Genomic DNA, 20,851 nt, shown 5'->3' on the forward strand with positions numbered 1-20,851 from the left:
GCGATGGAGGATAATTACACATTAGGAAAATTGCCCCTATTTTTTTTCTAAATTCATGATTAATAATAACATTATAAATTCGCTTAATATTCTTTATGACAAATATCTAAAACATAGTTATTTGTTCCATTCTCAAAGGGAGTCGTCCCCTCAAGTCTGAGCGACAACATAACAATTGCTCGAACTCTTGGACTCCGATAATCCCACACTACTCCCAGGTCAATCCGAGGGTGGAAGGTATTCAACCATATTTTCAGAGGCCCTTAGCTATTTGTTCCCCCTTTCCTTACCAATCCTCTCGATCCATTTCTTAGATGATTGGATTGAATTTAAAAAATTGCAACCCAATAATTTTACTTATTGGGATGTTGTTGCTCACACTTGAAGGTACTCCCTTGGGGAATGAAATAAACAACTATGTTTGTATAATTGTCATAAATAATATAAAGGGAATTTATAATGTGTGATTGATTATCCATCATGAAATTTAAACAAAACAAGGACAATTTTCCCATGGGTAGTTTTCCTTGTACCCTTTTCTTATTTATTTTAAACTAAAAAATGTGCAGAGGTTTCCGGTTCCCAGGAAAGAAAAAAAAACTTCATGTAAAAGGACTTCAAAAAAACATTCCTAGATAAATGTAATACCATAATGTTTATTTATATTTTATCAGTGCAACTCCATTTGACGAATTAAAGGAACTAAAAAAAAGAGCAATATTGAACATGTTGAATTTAATAAAATTTAATATCTATTGCATTCATACTTGAATATGTGTTCTATAAGTATTATATTCTACTTCATCTAGCTGTATCTCAATTTGTTCAAAAATAATAGTGAATGATGCGTTTTGCCCTTTTGTGTGAGATTGACCTTTAATTTTGACCTTAACTATATGAAGGCTCTGTATCAAATCTACATAATAACACCAATTTTAGCTCTGTACCTCAATATGTTCCAAAATTATTATCGATTATGTATTCTTGACGTTTTGTACTACTTTGAATTTTACTTTTCAAAATTTAATAGGCTCTTACTATGACCATATATAGCCATTGTAGCCAGTTGGATCCAAATCAATCCCTAACTTTTGCCGTAATCCTTGTGACTCAACAGATAAACAAACAAACAGAGGCTGACACATAACCTCAACATGAAAATTAGTGCATTAACTTAGGTGTATGCCCGTCCTTATTTAGGGCTGAAGACTGACGTCTATTCCAGTTCTGTCTCAGTCCGGTCCAGCTTAGTGTTGCATATCAGTCCTAAAAAATTGATGACGTGACTCAACTTATTTGTTCAATCAGCTCTAATACTGCCAGTACTGAAGACCGGACTGAACTGGACGGAATAAACACTGCGTGTACTTACTAGAATTTTATTATAGTTTATGGTATTTGATTTCTTCAGTTCTTAAAGAATCAAATGATGAAGAGATAGGACAATTAACATATTTATGATTCCAAATATGAAATTGTCTTCTAATTGTTGTAAAAAAGTAAATTTAATTTATGTCAACATTTGAAATGAAACGTTTTTATTTATGAGGCACTATTCTTTAATCCAATTACTGCGAACAATACTTACAAGTCAATTAAGTTTTGTAAATGTTTTCTATATGTTCAAGTAATTCTTCAATTATTGTTGCATAAGTATTTTTCTTTTCACGTATTTTTTTAACATGATTAAAAGTTGAATGGTATATATGTGGTGTATACAAGTTGGGATTTTGTACAACTTCTAACTTGCAGACAAAACATGAGATGAATAATTTTAAAAGAAGGATTTACATTATTTGAGAGGATGATAAAGCATTATTTGAATATCCCATGGATGATCAATGTTTTAATGGTGTAATTGTTAACCATGTATGTATATATATATTTATATAAATGACTAAAATATAAGTATAATGTTGCATATTATTAAGTTTAAATGCCCACAGTTATATTACTCCTAAATATATAATGGCCGTGTACTTTTAATATAACCAAATGAAATAATTGTATCAATTAATTCTTGGTAATTAGAATGACCAATGTTGTATTTTAAACATGTAATTTAAGATAAAGAAATTTAAACTTGTACAATTTGCTTATACAAGTTATAACTTGTACATTCTTCACACTCTACACATCATACGTAGATAAGGAATTGGATAATAGGACTGTTAATGTCAAGTAATAGATAATTATCTTCCTAATTAATACTTTATATCTGTGGCTCACAAACCGGGCTCCTCGGATGCCGGCTACTTTGCTCAGGGCCTATTTTACCGTGAGCAGAGCTTGGGGCAAAGATAAATGTGTGGGCCCTTTTCTTTCTTGACTTTTTTAAAATTTGATTTCTAATTTTTTCCCCTTATTGATTAAGAAAATTGTGGGATCATTTTTTCGAATAGGATTTTTATATATTAAGAAAAAAATATATTCCTTGTTTACAAAAAAAAATTCAATAAAATATTTAGCGATGGATGTTCCTTTAATTTTCATAATTACAATATTTTCAAGGAAAGGCCAAGGCTTTTTACGGTCTTTTTTTTTTTTTAAATTTAACTACTTTTCTTTTAGAAGATAATATTTCTTTCTTTTTTTATAATGAGCTTTTCTTTGAAAAAAGTCAATACTTTTTATATTTTTACAGTATTTTCGACCAATTTATCTTAAGTATTTATGTTTAACTTATTAAATAAATATCTAATCATTGCCCTTTCTTTAAAAATGTCCCTGGCTCCTCTGTGTAGAGTCAAGGGCTTGACTCAAAGATTACTTTTTTTGTTTTGTCTGTAAGAATTTTAAACAAAAATTTACAGTGTGCTCTATTTATAGAGGTAAATGATGTTTATAATGAATATAAAACTTGCTAGGAATGCAAGATATTAAAAAATGGTATAGGGCTCTGAAGTGATGAAAAGGTTGATAATCACTGCTAAAGAAAGGCCTCTTGTTCAAATATACATAATTATTTACTAATATATATATAGTTCGATACTTTTTGACAGATACATGCATTTGTTATGTTGATAATAGTGATGAGACGCGGTTCGAGAACGATTTTCTATCGGTTTTGACTGATTTTTTCTAGATTGATTTGGACCAAAATATCGGTCCAGCCAACAATCACGGACCAAAATTTAGTTGTTTAAAATAGTCGATCAATTTTTTTGGTCTCAATCTATAGACCAAATTTTAAATGACACAAATCCAGACATATTTTTCGTATTGACCGATCCAAACCTATCTTTACTAGAGTAGTTTTAGTTCGATTAAAATTCCTTAAAATTCTAATGAAATCATTACAGTCTTCGATCGGTTTAAGATTTTCAGACCGTAACAAAACCCTAGTAGATACGTAATAGGTATGTTTATGAGGGAACAAGTTTATAATTTATATACCTATATTAGAACATGAAAAATGTTTATCCGAATATGTGAACCATTAAATAAAATGTCTATCTTAATAACCTGTTACTTTTTTTTAATAATTTGTGCAAAAGAAAATAAATTAATTTAAATGGTAGTTCTTAAGGTATTATAATATCCGTAACAACACAACTCAAATCCTCCATTTCGGGATAATTCAAGGACAAGGACTATTATGTAAGTAATTACAAAAAGTTTTGTTTTGTTTTACCTTCATTGGTAAGCAATGGGGGAAAAACAGGCTATCAAAGAATACGTTTGAATGTAACGTGTTGCATTTGAGTCAATGAAATGTAGGCCTATTTTATTTTGACTAACGCCCAAACAACTAGAATAATTTTGAAATCAGGTTAATTGACTTTAATCGTATAATTTACATAATAAACGGAATAAAAACAATATTAATATATTGTATATAGTGTTTTGATTAGTATTCATTGAGGTAAATGTCTCCCAGTATCTGCTACATCATGCCTATTGCTTTATCATTTTACTTTAACGCATGAATTCTCTCTCTCTTCACAGTATAAAAGTTCAAAATATTCTTACATAATATTATATTCTGGCAGGGGTAATGAGTATTGTTGAGTTCTTTTTCTTGATATAATTATATGTCTGACTGTGTCATTCCCCTGTCCCTAGGACCAGTTTTACCGTGAATATGGTCTGAGGAAAAGATAGGTGTCTCCTTTCCTTTCTATGTATTTTGAAATTTGAACGTAATTTTGAACTTTTTTTTGAAAGGATACAATTGAATCCTTGTTTTGTAAGAATTTTCTTATATGGAGCAGGACTTCTTTCTTATTTTTTTTTTTGGTGAATAATTTCTTTTGTTTCAAATGTCATTTATATTTAAAAAAATGACTGTTCAAGCGCAGTGCCGGAATAAGTCCCCCAATGTCCCGTTAAATTGCTACTGTCTGGCTCCCAAATGCAATCCAGTTTAAGAGTTCCTGGTTTTATGTAGGAGGAAGGTTTGTGTAGGCCGTTTATTTTTAAGTTGAACCAAAATTATTCAGCCTGTATCGGTCGCATTGAAAAATTATGTCTGGATTGGTTCCAAAGAAAAAAAAATAATTTTTTTTCTCACTTAAAATTGGGACTAAATAAATTTTAAAGATGAACTAACAGTAGTAGGCGGCATTGCTCGGGGTTATGAGGCGACGTGGAAAAGACATATTTTGCCTAAAAAATATAGAAGATAACTATACAAAAATAAAAAAAAAATCGTCATGATTACTCACCGTTTTTTATCAGAATAAAAAAAAATTGATAACATCTTGAGAAAAATAATATAACCTTATGTTTGGAAATATTTATTTTCTCACATTGAATCATATTATCAGCTGCCTGTTATATGATTCAATGGGAGAAAATAAATTTAAAATATTATTACTGTTGGCGAAATATTATAATTATATTTAAATTCATGTTTGCACCAAAGATAAGTGATAATTTTTTTTTAGAGGGAGATGTTAACACACGCACGACTGATTAAATAATGAACGAAAAAGAAGAAAGAGCACGCGCGATAATCGTATTTCCTTTCCTAATCGCTATACTTATTTTTTCATTAAACACATCCCCTGTATAGTTATGACGGATAAGCCAGTGATTACTTTAGAGTGCACCTGATTGAGTCTTAGCTACACAATACCTGCAAGATTTTATTACTACAACTACATTCTTATATTTTTGATTAGAAATATGTATATGATATATATCAGGGAGCACTCGATGCAACATGCAAAACGCTTGCGAAAGTGTATTAATATGATTAGATCGTTAACATTCTAACAATAACTTTATATAAAGTTTAATTTGTTTCATATTTATACAACTTGTATCACTGGGAAGGGAGAAAATCGATCCATTGAACGAGACAAAAGAGTTGGTCCACAATTTGAAAAATATTAAATTTCGTTCCACAGTCTCGGGCTGACGATAGAAGTATTCCTCCAAATTTGTCTAAAAAAATCACTTAATCCTTCGCGAAATAGTTTATAAAAAATGATTTAGAAATTGTTTTTTTATTTGTCCTTTCGAAAAAAAAAGATAACATATATATGAGATCTCATTGTAATAATTGGATTTATGTAATCCATTTGGATTACATAAAGAAGTGTTATATGTTCTATTTTGTCAAGCATAAAGCATGGCTGGAGGAACATTGATATGTAATAATAATATAAATAAATATATCATTAATTTTATCATTTAAATAATGAATAATTTTTTCATTATTTAATCAATATGAATAATTTTATCATTTAAAATAAATGATTTTAAAAACCATTTTTTTAAAACTTCAAAAAAAAAAAATATTTAAAACAAGACTCAAAATATTATAAGGGATCTATTTTTATAGGGCAACCCTACTACACATACAGGTGTGCGCGTCTAAAACTAAACACTCCTTCAAATTTTAGGCGTTTTTCTTTGTCTACAGGTTCTCTTGTTGGCCTTAAGGCCAAGATCTTTCTTAACTAACTGGTCCATGGTCCTTCTGCTGACGTTGAACTCACCGGAGAGGCCGCTTACCTTACCTCTCTCGTCCTCGACATACTTTTCACGGCAACAACCATATCGTCCGACCTTCGAGGCCTTGACTTAAATCTTGTGGTCGCCTCAGGAGTCCCTTTGGCTACCACGCTGTAACCGGTGGTGCGGCTGCAGTTCAGAACCTTGGCAATTTCAGTGGGAGTTTCCCCCCGCAGCGGAATGTTACAAAATTGCGACTCGACATCTCTCCATATTATCGCCTGTTGTTTCACTGTTGCTATTTTCATTTTCCTGGAGTTTTGTTTATAACTAGTCAAGACCCTTGCCTCGAAGTATTAACCTGTTTCAATTCAATAAAATCACTAATATGTGCATGGCGTAAAATTTAAAGGAGTGTTCACTTGTAGACGCACACACCTGTATATAATCAGAGGTATATAAAATATATCCTAAAAAGTGGAATGACTTTTTCTAGTTGGTAATGTGAATAGAGTTTATTTTTATTTTCCAAAGCTGTTACCATTATTATTTAATTCTTGAGAAGTGAACATCTAATTGAATAGTAATAACGTGTGCATTTGCTTATGACGAAGAGTAACAATGAGGATTAGCTAGCGAGCTATAAGTGTAAGTCCTTGTTCGAATCGGAGTAGAATTAAAGACGGATATCGCGATAATTCCAGCCTATATGTCCTCCTATATACGAAGTGAAATGTGTGTTTAATTCCTTCGTCTAACGACGCTTTGCAGCGGATCAAATACAACTTTCTGACAGCTAGGCTGCTCTCATACAAATATTCTTCAAATTGTCAGGATTATCACGTTTATTTTCCTTTTTTTCTTTACTTTTACATACAGACAGAACAAATTGTATGCGTCACTGTATATACTATGATTCATTAATAAATATGTTACATTGAATAAATGTTATACATATTTTACAAGTGGCAATATTAGAATGTCCTACATTGCTTGAGTATTTAAAAGGTATCCCTATATATGAAATATACTTTTTTAACGAACTATATTTTATTATATTATTTCACAAATGAAATGAATTTGGGACTGTATTAATATATTGATTGCTACGAGTATTAAAACTTATAACAAATTTTCCTCAATGAGTTGATACAATACAATATGGGTACAACGACAATAACTTCCTTATTTCAAAAGGCAATTAAACATGTTTTATAGATGAAAAAAGTATTATTTTGATTTCATAATGATAGTACATATTTAAAGTTTTGGTGTTCACAGTTTTGAAAATAGTATCAAATTGGTGACGTTTCCCATTGTTGAATAAAGGGAACTTTGGGATTTCAATACACAGTGATTTTTTGATTCTCTTTAAATAAGTTTTCATGAATAAGTTTTAGAGCCATAGTTATTTTATGGAAAAAAATGCAAAATTTTCAATAGGTTTTACTAGATAATCGTAGATAATTAGTTGATAATATAATCAATAATTCACTATTCCAATCGATAAAGAGGGTTTTTGGGGAGGTTCTTTAAAAAAAATTAAAGATTATACTTTCAGCTATCCAATGAGATACTTTTAAACTTTTTGAATTTATTCATCTTGAAGCTAAGACCCTTTAAATAAAAAAAAACACTTATTTTCCACTTTAAACAAAGATAACTCGAGTTCTAAGTTTGATGCTGACATTTTGAAAATGGTTTTATAAATTTTTAACATTTGGGTTTAAAATATATTAACTGAATGTATCCATATCTTCAACACTGAAGGCTTAAAACAGCTTTGAACCTTAAAAATAGGCAAAAATAATAAAAAAAAATGTATGGTCTTTTTCTGATGGCCATGAGGCTCCTAGAGAAAAAATAAGGCTATATTAGGAATCAGGAGATCAAATTCTTTTAAATTGAGCATATGTTGATGTTTTTTTATACCATTTTTGCTGTTAGACAATTATTGACGATTTTCTAAGGTCTTTAAAAAAAATCGGTTTCAATTACCCGATTGGACAAATAAACTAAATAAATTTTCTTGTACAACACTGGATTTGTTGGCACCAATTTAATTCTCAACTATCGTTATCCGTGGAGTTATTTACGTTTAAAGAGTTTTGCAAATTTCAAATTATGAGAACGAATTTATAAAGTCATTTTTTTATATATTAGAAATTGAAGTAATTAATTGATTTTTATAAAAATTTCCAATGAAAACTTTGACGCTATATTGCAGTTAGTTTCATTTTGTAAGATATTATATCAAACTATTTTTTTCAATATTTATTTTTTAAAGCAAAGTCGAACATGCCTCACTACTCCAACGCATGATAGCAACTGACTAAATTACCAAAAAACTTTAGAATCTTGTCTCCCGATTGAAACCACGCCCACTCCGCTACTATTTCGGCATCTTGATTGTCAGGCATAATAAAAAAGGAAGTTATGTTGTCCCACATAGGGTAGACTTGATATTTCAAAAAATGAAAATAAATACGCTCCTTTATTTATTTCCTATTCGCCTTTAATGATGTCTCATAAATAGATGTATACTTTTATTCTGATAATAAGTAATAAATTATATGTATAATGTATATACAAAGAAGAAACGGGAAGACGATCGTCAGAAATGTTACAAATACATCAGGTACTTATTATTTAATTCTTCAGAAATGACAATAGATAAGGAAATGATTCAGTGTTTGATTTTATGTAATGAAAGAAATAAGAGTAGGACATATTTAGTATCCATCTAAAAAATACGCGTATTTATCAGTATCTCTTTAATGGTGTTTACTTTTTCTGGTTCATAAAACTCTTATAGACTTAATCATCATTGTTACTTTATATAATTTAAAAAATAGATATGTAATAGAAAATCAAACATTTATCATTCAATATTTATATATATCGTTTGTTCATATAATTATTCAATAAATAAACTATAACTTTGACTCAAGTCGGCTGAAAAGTTCGAAGGCTAACCTAGTACAGCGTATTTATTTGGCTGTTTGGTTTATTTGTTCAATGTAGATACCTTGGAGGGCGATTCCACGATTATAGCCATTTTTATAGTAAAAAGTCTCAAAAAAGGCATCCTTTTCGGTGAATACCTAGAATATTTTTTCGGTAAGCATTCTTTTGAGGTCTACAAATAACAAAAAAAGTTATTGGGAGCCGGATCTGTAGAATACGGTGGATGGAAAGCAATTTGTAGCCTAATATATACAGTTTTGCCATCGTTTTCATTGATTTGTAACACGGTGCCTTGGTTGTCTTGATGAAAAAACACTTTTTTCTTCTTAAAATAATGCCGTTTTTTCGTAATTTCATCCTTCAAATGCTCCAACATTGCTATTTATTCATTGCTGTTCATAGGCTTTTTGAGATCATCTATTAATATACTACCTCATGAATCTCAGAATACTTATGCCATAACCTTGCCAGCTGACTGTTGCGTCTTTCTACGCTTTGGATTTGGTTAATCGCGTGCAATCTACTCGCCTGACACAAGGCACGTTTTATTCATAGTAATTTATCGTCTAAAAAAAATCGTATTTATTACGCATTAGTTTGACTAAAAATTCCTCCGAATCATGAACGTGTTTAATTTTACATTTTCGTAATCACTTAGTTTCTTCATATTAAATATTCAAGTTTTGAATTATTGATGTTGCCTGCAAAATCCCTATTAAATTTCAATGAATTAAGAAACTTTAAATCTTTCATTCATTTTTTTAAAACGATCTAGAATCTTAAGCTAAATAGTAACAGACAGCCTCCTTCAGAAAAAAGATTTGAAATTAAATCAGACAACTAAATGAGTCATTATAATGTCCTTGAATGAATGTTTTGAGTATTTATTCTTTTACTGCAAAATATTTATTTTTATAACCCAATAACACGCTCTCACTTTCAATATTGTCTTTCACACTTGATAAAACAACTGCCTCTTTACTCAATTTGTTATTTATCCTCAATGTGGCAATATTGTTTGAATGAAATTACCAATGTTACTAGAACAGGGTTAGGCAACAAGAAAGTGGCCCCAAGAGACGTTTCTCCCCCAATTCCCGATAGATCTTGCAAGAAGGAAGGCTTGGATTTTGGCTTGTCGAAGAAAAGACAAATTCAATACTGATAAAGCCAGAATTTGTTTTCACTATTTTGATCCTTAGTGTTTGATAACTTATTAAATTAAAACCAAACTTTTGAGATTATATTGGGTAAAATATTGCTAAATAAATATACATATAATAATGATATCATTTATTTAAATTTATGTAGTATCAATAACCAAGACTCGTCCCAATGACGTCTCCAGAAATAAAAAGAGAGAGAGATTTATTAATAAATCTCTTGTGCTTGCCCAGCCATTTTTTTGTTGCCTAACCTTGTTCTAGTAACATTGGAAATGACATACATAATCTTGTACAAACACTAATTGAACTTTATACTTCATTTTGAATAATAAATTCATCAGTTTAAATAATTATTCAATATTTAAAAAAATAAAAATAATAATAATCAAATTATAGCGTGACATTGCCTTAATATGATAATTGTAAATAGGTATCATATAACTTACCAAAATGGGTTTCTCATGGAATATGTTATGTTCATACCTACAGGTTGAGTAATTTAACTATTGTTCCTTCATCAAACTCATTGCTTATACATTTCTTACAATGAGATATTTCTTTGTATTTCTCAACAGGACATACGTATGATTATATTTTAGGGGAGTGGGGAGCTTGATTATTGATTTGTTAGAAAAAAGTTTCAAAAATTAAATTCGTGTTATTAAATTTGTTCAAAAATTACAAAAGTCCACAACTATTCACAAAAAATATTAAAAATCCTTACCCATTCTCAAAAAATATCAAAAATCCATAATTATTCTCAAAAAGTAAAATTTTTGTGAAAAAATATCAAAAATCCACAGCTTTTCACAATAAATAAAAATTTTTGGAAAAAAAATTCAAAATTCCCAGTTGTTCTCAAAAAATAATATTCTTTCATTTTTTTAAAATTAATACCTGATCTCAAAATATCAAATTTTTTTGAACAAAAATTTAAAAATTAAATTTCCAATATAAAATGTTTTGAAAAAAAAACAAAAAACTCAAATTTAATAATTCGGCAAGGAAATTTCAAAAATTTATAGCTTTTTATAGAAAATTTAATTTTTGAAAAAAATAAGAAAAATTTAATTTTTGAAAAAAATGAGAAAAATAGAATTTTTGAAAAAAATAAGAAAAATTTAATTTCAAATATTAAATTTTTGAAAAAAAAAATTCAAATATTCAATATTTTCTAGTAAAAAGCAAAAAATCATTAATTGGGGGCTAGAGCCTCCTCTCCAGTTCACCTCCATGGGCACACCCCTTCTCAACTTGTTTCCTTAAAAACAATGATAAAAGATGGTAGAAATATTGACAGATTAGTATAATTCAAAATGCTAATAGAAACAAATTTAAATGTTTGCCAATTTGTCCAACAAGGCTTATACTTATTTAATATGTAGAATTGAGATATCTTACACTATACTGCTATTTATTTTTATCTTTTCAAATTTTGTGATTCATACAAATATTTATGTTCTAAAAGAATTCCAATCTATAGCGAGAACAGGTTTTTTTTTTTTTTTCAGGAAAAGCTTTTTGAATCATTTGAATAGTAAGGGTGTAACAAAAACCTGTAGGAATATAAATTTTGAACCTTAAAAGCACATAATTTATTAATTAATAACTTAAAAATACCTTTATTTACTTAATGTTGAATAAAGTTAATTATAATTAACTTTTGTTGCTTTTATTGGAGCATTGCACCCGTTCATGAAAACTTGCACATATATATATCTGCCTTGTAGGCCATCACCTTTTCCTACATATAATGTTCCCTCCATTGACAGCTGCTATTGTTTCCAAGAAATCAACTCCTTCTATCCCTTCTTATATTAGAACTGGGTTTATTTGGCATAAATAGGATAATTGTAACACTTTTTATAAAGCATTGAAATAATGGGCAAAATACGAAATCCCCTTTCACCCAAAACTATTGTTTGAAAAACACTTACAGGAAATCTCAGGTTAATATACTTTTATCAATTATATTCTACCTTAGAAAATTGAATATCTTTGAAACTGTCATTTCCTATAAAATTTTTATTATTATTAATAATCACTATGCTTACCTTACCCTTATATCGGGTGGTCCATTAAAATCTGAACACTTACTAATTCAATACCACCATCTAATAGCATTTCTGGCCATAGGCTAAACCCACATTATTATTGTTATTTAAGTCGTAGAACACAAAAATGACCATTAAATCTTTCAACATCTACAGGCTTGCCTTTAAAGGCTTTAAAAAACAAAGTTTTTAGGGTATAACTACGATTCAGTGCCATATTTCGACATGAGATAACTACATACATAAATTAAAGTCAAAGAACATAAAAAATTGATAATAACATTTCAGCATTTGAAAAATGAATTATTTATTAATTTATCCTGATTAAAATTAATAAAAAAGGTATACAAACATCAAAAATCGATTAAAATGAAGGAACTTACATAGAAGCTAATATCTATTTTATTTTTTCTTCAAGTGCTTTATATCCTGGCTGAAGTTATAGAATTGACCTTATATTTTAATTTAAGAAATGATACCTTTAGAAAAACTTGATTTTGATGGATTTTTGGTCAATTTACTGATTAAGTTGCGTGGAATATAGATTTCAATAATATTCCAGGAAAAAAAAAATGAATTACATATGAGGTTATTTCTAACTATATAATTAATAGTTTAGATGCAAAGGGATTAAAACAAGTTTGTAGATGCTTCATATTCACCCACTGTGAATAATTATATATTAGTAAAACATGGTATATATAATGTGTAGAAATAAAGCAGATTCATTTTGTTATATTTGCGGCGAAATTATAAGAATAAAAAGTTTTCCAAATTAAATATGTAGATAAATTATATTTAATATTATAAGCCACTACAGTAGGTCGTACATAATTTGGAAGAAAAAGAGTATTTTCTGCTCTCTGTTCTATTTGACCAAAAACCAATCAAAATAATGTAAATAAAATTAAAATTCTCACAAAACTATGGGGGGGGAGAGTAACGGCCAAAAACTATTCGTATTCAGTTTGTCCGATCCATTTCAATAATGTATGTCCATAGTACCGTCAATCCGAAGTGTCAGGACTTACTTTAAAACTACTCTCTTCCGAAATATTTCTTAAATCTTCTGGGTTAGCATGTTGATTTTTTTTTACATACCCAATATGCTCTAGCATAACTGATGATTAGGAGGGAATGTAGTTTTACCCCATCTCTGGTGTAAATTTTAGTAAGTTGTTTGAAGAATGGGTAGTATAAAGCAATGCATTATGATCGGGACTGCTTCAGAGGCACTGGTGCTTGGTCATAAGGTCGTAGCAGTGCTCTTAAAGCCAGCCAAGATACTTGTTGTAGACATGAAAGGATCCAGTGTCCTACTTTAACAACCAGAGGCGTACCCCTGGCCACATGGCTGTTCCAGAAGAGCACAGTCTGCTGATTTGTCTTTGATTATAAAATAAACAAATGCACATCTCCGTTCCATATGGCAGGGTAGCGTCACTATCATTATATTTCCCTTCTCTTCGTCTTCTACAATCCCGTATGTTCTGAAGATCCAATCCACTCTAGCGAACCAGATTTCCACGTCTTATTCATCGAACTGAGGAAGGCGTACCTTGGTGATTCGAGATCAAACCCACGCCGGTACATCTGGGACGGGCCGCAGAGGAGGATTTGGAGCATTTGCCTCCTTTACAGTAGATAGCTCCTAAGGAACTTCCTTTGAACTAGTCATTGGCATTGTGTTCAAATGTTGGGGTTACTAGTGAAGAAGTAAGTAAATACAGGTTCTTACTTCAAATAATCTTTATTAGAGTCCTTCTATGAGACATATTATTAGTATTAATAAGAAAACCTCTAAGAGGTCCTTCATATACATGGAACTCTCAACATATGGAATGTTCTATAATTATTTCACAGTCCTAAATCAGTCGATTTGTTATAATTAAATATACTTTATCCTATCTGATTTTATGGCATACGAATATTTTTTTATAGAGAAGCTCGTGAAAGGTATTTTTAGTCGTATTTGAAAGGGGAAAAATCCACTTTATATCAAAGTCAAATTCATCAAATTATAAGAAAGTGTTTAGTAGTATTTTAGATTCCCAAGATAGCATTCTTATATTTATACTTTGATCGAGATTGATGTACATAATAAAGTAAAGCCTGTAGGCTGCTTATTCCCGCACTAAAGAAAATATTAAAAATCAAAAGAGAGAAAATTAATTCTGGGTGAGACACATAGTATTATTATTTTATAATCCCTTCCTTAAACAAAACAAAACGAAAAGAAAAAAGAAAACGATGATGGTAGTTTCGGCTGATTAGGCATGGAGACTAAGTGTATACTTCTTTTTTTTCCAATTCCAGCAATATGTATTTTTAAAAACATTTTGTAATATAAATAAGATACTTTTGTCATTAATACTATAGGTGTATCCTAAGTAAACATATTAGGTATATTTTACATATGTTTACGCATATTTTTATTTATTAACTTTGCAGGCCCATCGAAATTACGAGAGAAGAGGTATATATATTATAATAATATGAATAATATTAGTATAATATAACTAACTAATGTATTTAAAATATATTTGGGCTTGCTAGAACTATTTGATCTATCGTACCAACTGCTGGACTAGACAGACTGATTTTGACAAAACATCCAACCAATCATTGTGTATGACGTCACTGTTACTAGAATTTTCAATATGAGGTATCACACGTACTACTGGGCAAAACAAACAGATTTAGACAAAACAAGCAAACAATCCTATTCTATGACGTCACTATTAAAAAGCGTGGTGGGCTCAAACATGAGTCGTAGACGCGTTATTGTATAACCTTCTATTTCTATTCCCCTTCTACTAAATAAATAAATAATTATTCTACGGGAGTGTTGGAGTACAACTCGTAGAAGCCTGCTAGATAATTGAAGTCTGTTAACTAGACAATTGGACCTTCAAAAGATTATCTTCGACGTATATTTAATTGTTGTTCAACTTTGATTCAAAATTTGATCAGTTGTATTTTTATATCAATGTATCGTGTAATGAGAGTAACTTATTCAGATGCCTATTGTCCATCAATTAAAAGGTGTTGAATAATTATTATATTGGGCCATGCCTTAAAAATCTTTCATAAACAATAATACTTTTATTTTGTTAAGAATTCAATTAGGGTTGTGTTGGTTGTTAATTAGGACCGAGGACCACAATCTAGTCTAATCCCACTTGTTGGTTCTTAAAAGAAAGTAAAATCGATCGTTCATTGAGGGTGTTTTTCCTTTTTTAATTATTCCGTTATATAATAAAAAATTATATAACTAAGTAAAAATTTAATATGTTCGTATTATATTGTTTTATAATGAACATTTTCGTTGATCAATTTTGACTTTTTGTTAGATATATGCATTGCTCTTAGTACATATCTGATATATCTTATTTGGCTTAATAAAACATCGACAATATTATGAAAAATTGTAAGGATCCGTCCTTTGACTGGACTGGACCTAATTATAAGAACTAACACAATACGAGTCTCAATGTATGTATCACAAAAATGTGTATCAGTCAATTCAAACAGATTATGAAGTACTAACACGTTATCTAAAATGTCTGAATCTGGTCAAGGATATTTATCAATTAATTATCATGATGTTTCTTTATTATGAATCCTAATCAATCATGCACACGCCGTAAATAGACTCAGTTAAAAAGAACCTTTGCGCGTATGTATTTTAATATCGTAAAAGATATGTGTTGCACCTGTTAAGAGGTAAACGTCACAATATTCCAGTCAATCTTCTTCTCTTGTCCACTTGTTGTATTCAAAACATAATATAACTACTATCAGTAAGAGCACTAAAAATTTTTTTTTGTATTTTTTTTGCTCCTTCTGTGTGTGAAGATCCGTCCTATTATGTATTTGTTTTTTTCCGACTGAGAAACATGAAAAAGTGAACATATCTTCTTAGGTATGTCCATTTCAAAAGGATCTTTCCAAGAGTGAAGCTCAGCTCAAGTGCCCTCTATGCTTATAATTGTGAAGTGATAAATACTTTGGCAACTTTAAATACAATATTGGTTACAAAATGGTTACTCTTTGGCAATTCTTTGTGGTAAGTTATTTTGTCAAAACCTATTATAAAATGGTTCAAAATCATAAATTATTATGTAGTTTTGTGTCGGTCCGGATTTAGGACTGAAAACTGTAGTCCCGTCCAGCTAAGTCCAGCATATCATACCTAAAGCTTATAAAGCTTGGTCCTTAAGGATGAAAATATTAATTCTAGTCGTGACAGTCCAAAAGACCGGCGGTCTTAAATACCGGTCCTAAGGCTGTATGGGACTTAAGAAGTAAGGACTGATACAACACTATTCATACTATTTTTTGATCTGAGTAAAAAGAAATTGTGATCATGTTAGGAGAATATAGTTTTGATCATTTCTATATAATTATAAGTGTTTATTTTCTTTTACAGACGTAAAGTCTTCTTTCAATAAGAAATAATAAGTTTGTAGTCGTTTGGAGTTATACTAGAAATTTGACATATGACTACACTAATGTTTTGATTTGATTAGAGAACAACTTTTTATTTTCTATTTATATCTAGGGTTCATTCATAAACCAGGTGATTCCTTTTTTGACATAACTTTTACCCAATCCCTAAAACTTATTTCTAAAAACCCAGGGAGCTTCATGGACCTATTTTTCTCGAAGATAATATATATATTTTTAAACTATTTTCAACGAAGGACGTATTTTCTATTTTCGAATTGAACTTTTTTTGAAAGAAAAGGTAAAACAAAATCTCAACAAGAAAAAGATCGATCCTTTTTTTCAAATTTTTGTCCTCTGTGACCTATGGCGTTCATTTATGCCATCTTGGCATATTATTGAGGTCTATGGGGGTTTAAATTGACCCACCTCCCCAACGAGGAATGGACGGGGGTTTAGGGCTAAGTGACACGATGTTTGTGAATGTCATTCTATAATTATACTTTTCTCATTGATAAAAAAGTTATTCCGCTAGAGATTAGTATAAGCTTGATTGATTAAAGATGAAAAAATATACAAAAGGGATTCAAATCTTTTGCAACACTTGGACGTAGTAAGGAAACTGAAAGTGCTTTGGGGAGGAGTAAGGAACCTGTTTTCTTCAAGACCTAATATTAAACTAAATATATGTTCACAAGGTTTAATTTCTATTAAGTACTTAATTTAAATAATTATTAAAGTATAATGCTAATGGAAACTATTTTTGATTTTGAGTAGTCCTTATTATTTGTTTAAGAATTATGTCATTTACAAGGTATAAAGTTACACTTGCATAATTTGTTAGATCGATATATCATGTAGATAAGTTACAAATATGTTTTTTAGTAGTTTTCATAGATAATTTAGAGTAGGCACACATTAGTTGAAAGATATTTTTCCCAGGATTTAGAAGTAGGCAGTATAATCTTATCAGTTCTCGCGTGTCTTTGAATAAGGTTTGAAGTTATTATGGAGTATGAACTGAGTGTTCCATGTCCTTACTTAATCTTCCAAACTAATAACTCAATCATGTTGTTGCTCTTGTTACCTTCTTAAAATGTTTGACAAGACTATTGATGTGAAAAGTTTGATTTCTTGCTCACATTCATAAACTACTACTATTTATTATAATTCTCTGTATTTGACAAAAACTAAAAGGAAATTAATATTACTTTTGTAAAAATGTAATACACGCTGTATTTTGTTTTCAAGTGAGAATTTTTTACTTCACGCACCCTTTTTAGTATTCATAACATTGATTGCCTGAATTTGAATAAACTCTTGTTAAGCTATAAACAATTCCCAACAATAATTGTTGAATAATAATTCCACTGTTGGAAATAATTAGCTTATTACCAACTGATTTTGGCGCTTTTTTTGAATGATAAGTTGATGGATACATTACAGGGAGCGAATTAATTTAGGAGGAATATGTAGATTTTGAGATTTTTAACAGAGTTTTGTTTAAAAAAGCTTTTTAATTATTTTGAAAATAAAGATTTGTTATTAATTATTATAGAATATGATTGCAAAAGGAAGCAAATACTTGTTGACCTATTTGACTAATTTTTTTAAGAAATAATTTATGAAGGATTAACTTCAATTCACTCAGCTAAAACATATTGGATATTACTCATTTACAATATACTTCTTTAAAAATTATGATTTAAAAATATCCAGACCTGATATGCTTTAAATGAATATGAAAAGTTTATTGTATTCATTTGTCTGTGATATTCATTCATAAATTACGCATCTCAGGTAGATAGTGCGAGAGAGGAACAAATGAAATTATAGATCTCTATCGAATAAATTATCTTTTTTACTTTTTAATCAAATGTTCGAATTGGAAGTATGTTATCTGTTTTGGAGTAGCAACATTCTACCTAATAGATCCAATGTTGTTTGTTTATTTTATCTACGTAGAGATGTCACAAAGATTTTTCTTTAAGGAGGAGGCCTTTTTGACAAAACTGGGATAATTTGGACAGAATGTTTTTGAATTACCTTTATTTAAAAAAAAAAGACAAATTTGATAAATCACCTTAAAAAACAAAAGAGTAGTTTTGAATACAAACATTCATTTTTTAACAATTTTTTTTATAAACTTGACAAACAAGATTTTAATGACTGTATGTATGTTAGGTCAAGGTCAGTGATGCATAAAGTATTTCCTGTCGGTAAGTAAAAATAAAAGAAACTTAAAAATAGCGTAGATATCCTCACACTTATAATTCCTGAGCAACCCCTCATAGTTATTCTCTGTCTTTCATGGGATAAGTTTAGCTGTTGTTACGTTTTATTAGATCAACTACAAGTAGAAGTAAGAGTCTCCCCCAAAGAAAAATCCTAGTGACTGGACTCATGTTAAACATAGCCTTTTGTTAGACAATGAAAATGCTATTTGAACCATTAGAAGGATTTATTTTCCTAATTGTTTTTTATGATGAATGATTAATTAATATCTCTACATATTGATCGTTTTTATACTCATTTTCAGAAAAAAGGCTCTTGAACTCTACTCAAAAAGTCATTCCACAAAATGTGATTATTATATTAATGGTCGTCAAATATATATATATACATAGCGAGGGTTAAGTGCCAAATTGTCGCAACTTCAAAATTACAAATGTTAGTTTTGTTGTCTATATGCCATCCTAAAAGTATACTCTTAAATATTAATACTTAAAAACAGATAAATTTAGACATTTAAAATGAATATCTCAGATCTATTTTATTGTAAAAAATTGGACACCATCATTATTGATCATGAAAGAAAAAAGTTTTTAAGCCTAATTCTGTAAAGTAAATATATGAGTTACAACAATTTGTCTCTCACCTCACGATACATTGAGTGGAGTAAATAAGTATTTGATCATTTGGCTATTTTGTCACCTGACAAAGATTTTATCTGGGTTTTACGTCAGGAGACTTACTATGCCACTCCATGACCTTAATGTGTTTATTCTTGAGCCACTCCTTTGTTCCATGCCTGTAGGTTCTATGTCATTTTCGTGATGGAAGACCCATTATATGATCCATTTTCAACTCCCTGCCCCGAGAAATGGAGGTTTGTACCCAAGATTTTCTTAGAGCCTCTCTGTTTACTCACCTTTTTTTCTTCCTACGAAAAATTTTTGAGTTGTTCATATACCGAGTAGTCTATTAAAATTTTAGCACTTTGAAATTTAAACTTCAACAAGATAAAGTTAATTTTAATTTTATGTAACTACCATTTATTTAGGAACATCTTTAAATTGATATAAAACAGTTATAATAATTTAACAATTATAAAATACGAATAGAATAATTCTAATTACATTAAAAGTGGAAATGCAATAATAATTTCATACATCATTACCTTAAAAAAACTTCCAAAACTCCTATGTGAGATAATAATAATAATAAAAAATACCACCAAAAAAAAAAAAACACAACAGGTAGCGCACGAGAAGGCTAGTGTATGTGTGTAAAACAAAAATTATAAAATTAATCAGATGATATTACAGGCGATGTGCATCAAAGAAGGGTCATCATATTTATACAATTTTCTAATGTGTTTACTAAAAGTGGCGTGGGACAGCTAATTCTCTGTTTATGTTCATAAATTAATAGTAAGAAGTATCTTATTATGCACTCCAGTTTCATACACTGAACACTAAACTTTCTGCTGCCTTACGGAAGGGGACCACCCTAGGACAACTATAGAATAGATGGCGAGAGGACTCTGTTTCGATTTCACAGAATGTATAATATTTCTCCAGTGAGTTCGAGGTGTTATTATTGGTAAATAGTGACCCAGTAGCTAATTTATAGCAAAACTACTTTTGTTTTGGGTTTGTGAATGGATTTTGAAGAATACATGCACCATTATTTAGAATAGGGTAGTCGGAGGATATACCTAACTGCTTTAGACATCTTTTTATTAAATATATCGCGTTATTCTCCAGGACTCTTCCAGAAAAGGCTTTTCTGACTCTGCTGATGCTCAATCTCGACAGTGCAATTAAATTAATTAATTAAAAATAGAATTTCAACAAAATTAATAATATAAATAGATTTGTGTCTTAAGCTCTCTTAATATAATCAAAAATAGCTGCCCTTAGCAGCAATGATGGCCTCCAAGCTATGGGAGAAGGCCTGGCATGCTTTCCTCTTTCATGAAGTCCCACTGCTGGCCGATAGTAGCTTTGATGGCCTCGGTGTATGTATGACGAACTTCACAGGACTTCCCCTTCGACATGTATCCAAAAGGGCGAAGTCGAGGGATTT

General features: G+C 29.9%; 1 protein-coding gene across 5 annotated transcripts in view; it reads left to right on the forward strand.

Annotated features, from left to right (window-relative positions):
• The window catches only part of LOC121123929 (apicoplast pyruvate carrier 1), a 44,270-nt gene that overhangs the window by 19,341 nt on the left and 4,078 nt on the right, over positions 1–20,851 (forward strand). The window contains exons 1-2 of one of the 5 annotated variants that reach the window (XM_071891278.1): positions 15,750–15,894; positions 16,017–16,160. The exons of 2 other annotated variants lie outside the window; for them this stretch is intronic. The gene's annotated coding sequence lies outside the window, so the exon portion shown is untranslated. Of the gene's footprint in view, positions 1–15,749; positions 15,895–15,940; positions 16,161–20,851 lie in introns of those variants that run through there. 2 more of the 5 variants (XM_071891279.1, XM_040718988.2) reach the window with 2 other exon arrangements.

This window comes from Lepeophtheirus salmonis, chromosome 9 (genome assembly GCF_016086655.4).
Source record: "Lepeophtheirus salmonis chromosome 9, UVic_Lsal_1.4, whole genome shotgun sequence".
NCBI lineage: Eukaryota > Metazoa > Arthropoda > Copepoda > Siphonostomatoida > Caligidae > Lepeophtheirus > Lepeophtheirus salmonis.